Here is a 9,550-nt window from a genome sequence, read left to right on the forward strand (position 1 = left end):
ACCAGCATTGGGCATCACACTCAGCACAGAGTCGGCTTGAGATTCTGTCTCCCCTCTCCCTCTATCCTCCCCACCCCCCACATTCTGTCTCTCAAACCAACATAGAAAATCTTTCAAATGAAATAAAATCAGTTACGTAACAGGCAGCCTCTGCAACGAGGGGAAGACCCCAGCAGGGTCCGTGCCTTGCCCAGAATCACAGGCTGGTAAGAAGGCAGAACCAGGCCTGAACCCAGCTCTCCGAGTGTCCTCAACGTTGGGGCCCTGGCTGAACCTAGTTACTCACTGGGAGCTCGGGAAGAGGTTGTGTTTTGGAACTGGCTTATACTAAGATTCAAATACTGGTCTAGCTCTGTATTTTTGTTTGTTTTGGGCATTTCTACCCTGGGAAAATAAGGAAACAGGTTTATAATTGGCTCCAAATTCACAGATTATAAGAAATATAAATTTATCTGTTAAGTTATTTTTTTAGTAAAATATTTCAAGTGAAAGAATGTTGTCATCTAAAAATGGTAAGATTTATCACTTTTATTACTTACATATTAACCAAATTAAGTCACATCTGCTTTTTAAATAGAAGTAAGTAATCTAAATATTAATATATCCTTGTTTAATCAACGTTTGACATCAGATTAAAAATAATGAATGTGAAAGATGACAATTTTTAATGATGCCTTCTCAAAATTTTTTAAGAACATGAAATATAAAGAGAATTGAGTGCTGGAAATATTCTTGAACAGAATAGAGAAATACTGAATGAAAAAAAAAGCCCCCTTCATGATAAAAATCCTCAAACTAAGTTTAGTGGAAATATATTTCAACATAATAAAGGCTATACATGAAAACCCCACTGCTAATATCATACTCAATGGTGAAAAATGGTGAGAGCTTTCCCCCTAGTTCAGGAACAAGATGAGAATGTCCACTCTCACCATTTTTATTCATTCTAGTATTGGAAGTCTTAGCCACAACAATCAGACAAGAAATAAAAAAACTTCCAGATTGGTAAGGAAGAAGTAAAACTTTCACTATTTGTAGATGGCATGATATTATGTATAGAAAACCTAAGATGCTACCAAAATACTGCTAATACTGATAAACAGATTCAGAAAGGTTGCAGGATACAAAAAAAAAAAAAAAGTACAGAAATCTGTGGCATTTTTCTATACTGATAATGAAGTAGCAGAAAGAGAAATTAAGACAAAAATCCCATTTACACGTGCACCAAAAATAATAAAATACCTAGGAATAAATGTAAACAAAGTGAAAGACCTGACTGAAAATCATACAATTTTGATGAAAAAAGTCACAGACAACACAAATGGAAAGATACTCCTTTCTCATGGACTGGAAGAATAAATATTGTTAAAATGTCCATACTACCCAAAGCAATCTACATATTTAATGCAATCCCCATCAAAATAGCAACAGTATTTCTCACTAGAACAAATAATCCTAAAATTTGTATGGAACCACAAAAGATCCAGAATAACTAAAGAGATCTTGAAAAAGAATGACAACCTAGAGGCATCACAATCCCAGATTTCAAGATCTACTACAAAGTTGTAGTAATCAAAACAGTATGGTACTGATACAAAAAAAGACATATAGATTAATAGAACAGAATAGACGGCCCAGAAATAAACCCTTGAGGAGCTGAGCTTTCAAAAGGGATGTTCTCCACTTCTCCCAGGACATTCAAATACCCCCTAGACCTCACTCGTCTAATTAGAGATTTTTCTTTAGGCTCTCAGGACATTGTAATTCTTAGAGAAATTCTTCTCAGAGTCTGGAAGGTAATGTTTTTGCTCATTGTACTTCTTTAATTTAGCTAGATGCCCTTGTATTTGGAAGATATTCTTATAACATCTCCAAGATTATTTTTTAATAGATTTTCTTGTCTGTTTCTTTAAATTACTTTTGCTTACATAAGGGATATCAGAGAAGATATAAATATTTTATTCTTCCAGGAGACTCTGTGTGTGTGTGTGTGTGTGTGTGTGTGTGTGTGTGTGTGTGTGTATTTAGGCCATATATTTAGTTCATTAAGATTTGTACAGATTTCTAGAAGAAAAATAATCACATGATCACATGATTTAGGATTACTTATAATCATAAATAGATTTTTAAATTGGAGAGGAAAACGGATAGCTAGTAAAGCATGAAACCCTGATAGGAAACATACATACTGTGTGCTGGTTAATTGGTTATAGTCACTTCATGTATTATTATGACAGCTTCTGCCTGTGAACTTAGAAGATGCTGAGCTTCTCAATAATCAAAGAAGAGAACAAGTGTTCATTCAAAATGCTGACCCAAGCAGTGCCTGCTTTTCTGTTTTTCTATCTGAAGCCATCATTTAGAATTTGTACTCTTTCAACAGTAGGAAAGTCCATAGACCTCTAAAGCATGAGTAAAATTCAAATAGGGTCAAATTCCTGAGGGCAAAGCATTATTTTTCCTCCCAGCCCTGTTACATTTGGCCATACATACTTATTTCAACCCATGCAGCAGAGAATAAGGGCTGTGATTTTCATTATGATCACTAATTCCTTAAAAGTGCATCTAGGGCCTTCCAGAGTCATGAATTCAGCAGAATAACAGAAGGTAGCATGTCAAAAGACCATATGCAGGCCCTAGGCTGTATTTGCAGTACTAGTTCTGCATAATGTTTCCAGTTGGTATGCAATCATGCATGAACTCAAGCTTAAAAAAAACAAAAAGCTAGAATTTTTCATGCAGTGCTGTTACCTTTCAATGCACACCCAATTCAGCAAACTTAAATATTATCAAATATCCTTCCATAGTGATTGCAGTCTCCAGGGCTATCTACTGGTAATGCATAGCTTGGTTTTTAGATAATAAATAATAAAACTCTTCTAACAGGTGAATTTGATAATCAGTGTGCATCCAGAAGCATTGAATGTTTCCCATTAAATGACTGTAATCTTTCAGTTTGGTTTGCACCACCATATGCTATTGGCCTTGCATTTTGTATGTTAACTTTGCAGAGCTCATGCTCACTACAAACACACTCGGGACCTCTAAATACTTGTTTCTTGTGCATACCATGAATTTGTATTCACATTTTTGGAGACAGGAGACAATGCTGATGTTTACTTGTATTTCAGAAAAATCAATCAGGTCAGCCTTGAGAGGTCACAATGACCAATACAGCTGATACACTGAGAGTTCACTAAATATTTTCTGAGACTTTGGTATCATTGTTGCAAGTATTCAGACAATTTTCTGGATCACATGCCCGTGACAGAGGGTTCCCTTACATTCACAATTCTGGAAGAAAACTCTTCATATTGCCATCCCAGAAATCCAGAAATCCTGCCAGGGAGTGAACATTTACTGTAAAATAATCTGTGCCACATTGCTCCTCTTTTTATACAGCACCATGACCCACTAAGGAATAAGAAAAATCCCTGAGCTATCTCTGTATGTTTTTAGCATTATGATTTCATACACATTTAACGGAATTAATTTAAAAAAGACAACCCTAGTTCTAAGATTAAAAAATCTTCATAAAATAGTCAAATGGAGCCAATGTGCTAAATATTTTTTTTCTGAGGGACCTTAAATTTCCAAGTCTTATACTTTAAATATGGGCTTAATTTGAGAACAGTCATTTTAAAGTTGGCCTAACTCATTTGTCCAAACTCAATTTAAAAATTCACAATTCCTGAGGAGTTAAGATGGCGGAGGAGTAGGGGACCCCTTTTTCACAGGTCCCCTGAGTCGAGCTGGATAGGTACCAGACCAGCCTAAATAACCACGGAATCAGCCTGAGACGCAGGAAGATACATCTGGATCTCTACAAATGAACATCTCCAGCACTGAGTATTGAGGTACCAAGAGGGGTGCCGTAAAACCGCGCAGATATCGGAAGATAAACGGAAGGGGGAGGGAGCCGACGCATTTGGGCGCCGGGAAGCAGCAGCCACCTGCATGGGGGAGCGGGCAGACTCACAGAGGGCACCCGCGAGAGAGCGGACTGAGACCGGTGAGCCGTGAACGCGCGCCACAAGGCATCTCCTGGAACACCGGAATCCCGGTGTGATCACGGGATCCAGACTGAGACCGGGAGCTCCCGGAGCGCGCGCGGTGCGGCTGGCGGCTGGCGGGCCACCTGCACGGGGGAGCGGGCGGACTCGCGGTCGGCACCCGCGAAACAGCAGACTGAGACCCTGAACCGGGTGCGCGCGTCACCAGGCTTCTCACGGAACTCCGGAATCGCGATGTGCTCACCGGGCATAGACTGAGACCAGGAGACCCGGGAGCGCGCGGGGCGGCGGTGGCTGGCGGCATTAGAAACACAAAGGACAGAGAGGCGCCTGCCCTGGAAGTGAGGGCAGGGACGCCGGGTTGGTGCGCACATCCTGGGTCGCTGCAGGGTTGAGCAGCACCAACAGTAACAGAGTTAAAGTGGCCAGAACATCAGTGGAGAACGGGCCGCAATCCCTCTGTTGTGTGACAATGCAGCCTCTGCTGCTCTGACTCTCAGAAGAGGCATAGCCGACCGCCAGGGAAAGCTGCCAGAGAACAAAAGCCTGGAAATACCGGCTCACAGCATGCCCATCTCCATCCCCCCTCGCGGGGGACACGGAGACTCTACCCAAACAGGGTTGCCTGAGTATCGGTGCGGCAGGCCCCTCCCCCAGAACAGAAGGCAGGCTGAAAAATCAAGAAGCCCACAACCCGGGCGCCTGGGTGGCGCAGTCATTGAGTGCCTGTCTCCGGCTTAGGGCGTGATCCCAGCGTTCCGGAAAGGAGTCCCTCGTCGGGCTCCTCCGCTGGGAGCCTGCTTCTTCCTCTCCCACTCCCCTGCTTCTGTTCCCGTTCTTGCTGACTGTCTACCTCCCTCTCTCAGATAAATAAATAAATAAAATCTTTAAAGAAGAAGCCCACATCTCTAAGATCCCTATAAAACAAGGGGCACGGCCTGGGACCCAGTCAATAATTTGGGCTCTGGACAACCCCGCAACCTCTCCTCATCAGAATGACAAGAAGAAGAAACCCCCCCCCCAGCAAAGAAAAGACAGTGAGTCTGTGGCCTCTGCCACAGAAATAATGGATATGGATGTAACCAAATTATCAGAAATGGAATTCAGAGTAACGATGGTCAAATTGATGAGCAGAATTGAAAAAAGTATTAACGAAAAGGTTTCTGAGAATATAGAATCCCTAAAGTCAGAAATGAAAGCGAATTTGACAGAAATTAAAAATTCTATGAGCCAAATGCAGGCAAAATGAGAGGCTCTGATGGCCAGGGTCACAGAAGCAGAGGAACGGGTTAGTGAATTGGAGGATGGGTTAATAGAGGAAAAAATGAAAATAGAAGATGCTTTTAAAAAAATCTAAGCCCACGATTGTTGGCTACGGGAGATTACTGACTCAATGAAACGATCCAATGTTAGAATCATCAGCATCCCCGAGGGGGTGGAGAAAAACAGAGGTCTAGAAGAGATATTTGGACAAATCGTAGCTGAAAACTTCCCTAATCTAGCAAGGGAAACAAACATTCGTGTCCAAGAGGCATAGAGGACCCCTCCGAAGCTCAACCACGACAAACCTACGCCACGTCACGTCATAGTGCATTTCGCAAATATTAGATCCAAGGATACAGTATTGAAAGCGGCCAAGGCAAAGAAATTTCTCACGTACCAAGGCAAAGGCATCAAAATTACGTCAGACCTGTCTACACAGACCTGGAATGAGAGAAAGGGTTGGGGGAGCATTTTTAAAGCTCTTTCAGAGAAAAACATGCAGCCAAGGATCCTTTATCCAGCAAGGCTGTCATTCAGAATTGATGGAGAAATAAAGACATTTCAGAATCGACAGTCACTAGCCAATTTCGTAACCACGAAACCAGACCTACAGGAGATATTACGGGGGGTTCTATAAAAGTAAAAAGGCCCCAAGAGTAATACAGAACAGAAAGTCACAGCCAATACAAACAAAGACTTTACTGGCAACATGGCATCATTAAAAGCATATCTCTCAGTACTCAGTCTTAATATTAATGGCTTAAATTCTCCCTTACAACACCACAGGGTTGCAGATTGGATAAAAAGAAATGACCCATCCATTTGCTGTCTACAAGAGACTCATTTCGAACCCAAAGATGCATTCAGACTGAGAGTAAGGGGATGGAGTACCATCTTTCACGCAAATGGACCTCAAAAGAAAGCTGGGGTAGCAATTCTCATATCAGATAAATTGGATTTTAAACCACAGACTGTAGTTAGAGACGCAGAAGGGCACTATATTATTCTTAAAGGAAGTATTCAACAAGTGGATATGACAATTATAAATATATATGCCCCCAACAGGGGAGCAGCAAGATACACAAGCCAACTCTTAACCAGAATAAAGAGACATATAAATAAAATACATTAATAGTAGGGGACCTCAACACTCCACTCTCAGAAATAGAAAGAACACCCTGGCAAAAACTAAGCAAAGAATCAAAGGCTTTGAATGCCATACTCGATGAGTTGGACCTCATAGATATATAGAGAACACTACACCCTAGAACCAAAGAATACTCATTCTATTCTAAAGCCCATGGAAAATTCTCAAGAATAGACCATGTTCTGGGACACAAAACAGGTCTCAGCCGATAGCAAAAGATTGAAATTATCCCCTGCATATTCTCAGACCACAATGCTTTGAAATTGGAACTCAACCACAAGGAAAAATTTGGAAGAAACTCAAACACTTGGAGACTAAGAACCATCCTGCTCAGGAATGACTCGATAAACCAGGAAATCAAAAATCAAATTAAACAATTTATGGAGACCAATGAGAATGAAAATACAACAGTCCAAAACCTATGGGATACTGCAAAGGCAGTCCTAAGGAGGAAATACATAGCCATCCAAGCCTCACTCAAAAGAATAGAAAAATCTAAAATGCAGTTTTTATATTCTCACCTCAAGAAGCTGGAACAGCAACAGAGGGACAGGCCTAATCCACACACGAGGAAGCAGTTGACCAAACTTAGAGCTGAAATCAATCAAGCAGAAACCAGAAGTACAGTAGAGCAGATCAACAGGACTAGAAGCTGGTTCTTGGAGAGAATCAATAAAATTGACGGACCACTGGCAAGATTTATCCAAAAGAAAAGAGAAAGGACCCAGATTATTAAAATTATGAATGAAAAAGGAGAGGTCACGACGAACACCATTGAAATTGGAAGGATTATTAGAAATTTTTATCAACAGCTATATGCCAATAAACTAAGCAATCTGGAAGAGATGGAATCCTTCCTGGAAACCTATAAACTACCAAGATTGAAACAGGAAGAAATTGATTTCTTAAACAGGCCAATTAATGATGAAGAAATTGAGTCAGTGATAAACAACCTTCCAAATAACAGAACTCCAGGCCCGGACGGTTTTCCTGGGGAATTCTACCAAACTTTCAAAGAAGAAATAATACCTATTCTCCTAAAGCTATTTCAAAAAATAGAAACAGAAGGAAAGCTACCAAACTCATTCTATGAGGCCAATATTACCTTGATCCTCAAACCAGGCAAAGATCCCCTCAAAAAGGAGAATTACAGACCGATTTCCCTAATGAATATGGACGCCAAAATCCTCAACAAGATACTTGCTAATAGAATCCAACAGTTCATTAAAAGGATTATCCATCCCGATCAAGTGGGATTCATCCCTGGGATGCAAGCGTGGTTCAATATTTGCAAATCCATCAGCGTGATACATCATATCAACAAGAAAAGACTCAGGAACCATATGATCCTCTCAATCGATGCCAAAAAAGCATTTGACAAAATACAGCATCCTTTCCTGATTAAAACCCTTCAGAGTGTAGGAATAGAAGGTACATTTCTCAATCTCATAAAAGCCATCTATGAAAAGCCTACTGCAAATATTATTCTCAATGGGGAAAAGCTGGAAGCCTTTCCCTTAAGATCAGGAACACGACAAGGATGCCCACTCTCGCCACTATTATTCAACATAGTACTAGAAGTCCTTGCAACAGCAATCAGACGACAAAAAGGGATCAAAGGTATTCAAATCGGCAAAGAAGAAGTCAAAATGTCTCTCTTCGCAGATGACATGATACTCTATATGGAAAACCCAAAAGAAGCCACTCCCAAACTATTAGAAGTTATAGAGCAATTCAGTAATGTGGCAGGATAAAAAATCAATGCTGAGAAATCAGTTGCATTTCTGTACACGAATAGCGAGACTGAAGAAAGAGAAATTAGGGAATCCATCCCATTTACATTAGCACCAAAAACCATACGTTACCTTGGAATTAACTTAACCAGAGACGTAAAGGACCTATATTCTAGAAACTATAAATCCCTCTTGAAAGACATTGAGGAAGACATAAAAAGATGGAAAGATATTCCATGCTCATGGATCGGAAGAATTAACATAGTTAAAATGTCCATGCTACCCAGAGCAATCTACACTTTCAATGCTATCCCGATCAAAATACCGAGGACATTTTTCAAAGAACTGGAACAAATAGTCCTTAAATTTGTATGGAACCAGAAAAGACCCCAAATCTCCAAGGAACTGTTGAAAAGGAAAAACAAAGCTGGGGGCATCACAATGCCGGATTTTGAGCTGTACTACAAAGCTGTGGTCACAAAGACAGCATGGTACTGGCACAAAAACAGACACACAGACCAATGGAACAGAATAGAGAGCCCAGAAATGGACCCTCAGCTCTTTGGGCAACTAATATTTGATAAAGCAGGAAAAAACATCCGGTGGGAAAAAGACAGTCTCTTCAATAAATGGTGCTGGGAAAATTGGACAGCCACATGCAAAAGAATGAAACTTGACCACTCTCTCACACCATACACAAAAATAAACTCCAAATGGATGAAAGACCTCGATGGATGAAGACCTCGAATCCATCAAAATTCTAGAGGAGAACATAGGCAGCAACCTCTACGACATCGGCCAAAGCAACCTTTTTCATGACACATCCCCAAAGGCAAGAGAAACAAAAGATACAATGAATTTATGGGACTTCATCAAGATTAAAAGTTTCTGCACAGCCAAGGAAACAGTCAGAAAAACTAAGAGGCAGCCCACGGAATGGGAGAAGATATTTGCAAATGACACTACAGATAAAGGACTGGTATCCAAGATCTACAAAGAACTTCTCAAACTCAATACACGAGAAACAAATAAACAAATCAAAAAATGGGCAGAAGATATGAACAGACACTTTTCCAATGAAGACATACAAATGGCTAACAGACACATGAAAAAATGTTCAAAATCATTAGCCATCAAGGAAATTCAAATCAAAACCACACTGAGATACCACCTTACGCCAGTTAGAATGGCAAAAATAGACAAGGCAAGAAACAACAAATGTTGGAGAGGATGTGGAGAAAGGGGATCCCTCCTACATTGTTGGTGGGAATGCAAGTTGGTACAGCCACTCTGGAAAACAGTGTGGAGGTCCCTTAGAAAGTTAAAAATTGAGCTACCCTATGATCCAGCCATTGCACTACTGGGTGTTTACCCCAAAGATACAGACGTAGTGA

This window comes from Ursus americanus, chromosome 34, assembly GCF_024610735.1.
Source record: "Ursus americanus isolate L20-20 chromosome 34, mUrsAme1.1.p, whole genome shotgun sequence".
Lineage (NCBI taxonomy): Eukaryota > Metazoa > Chordata > Mammalia > Carnivora > Ursidae > Ursus > Ursus americanus.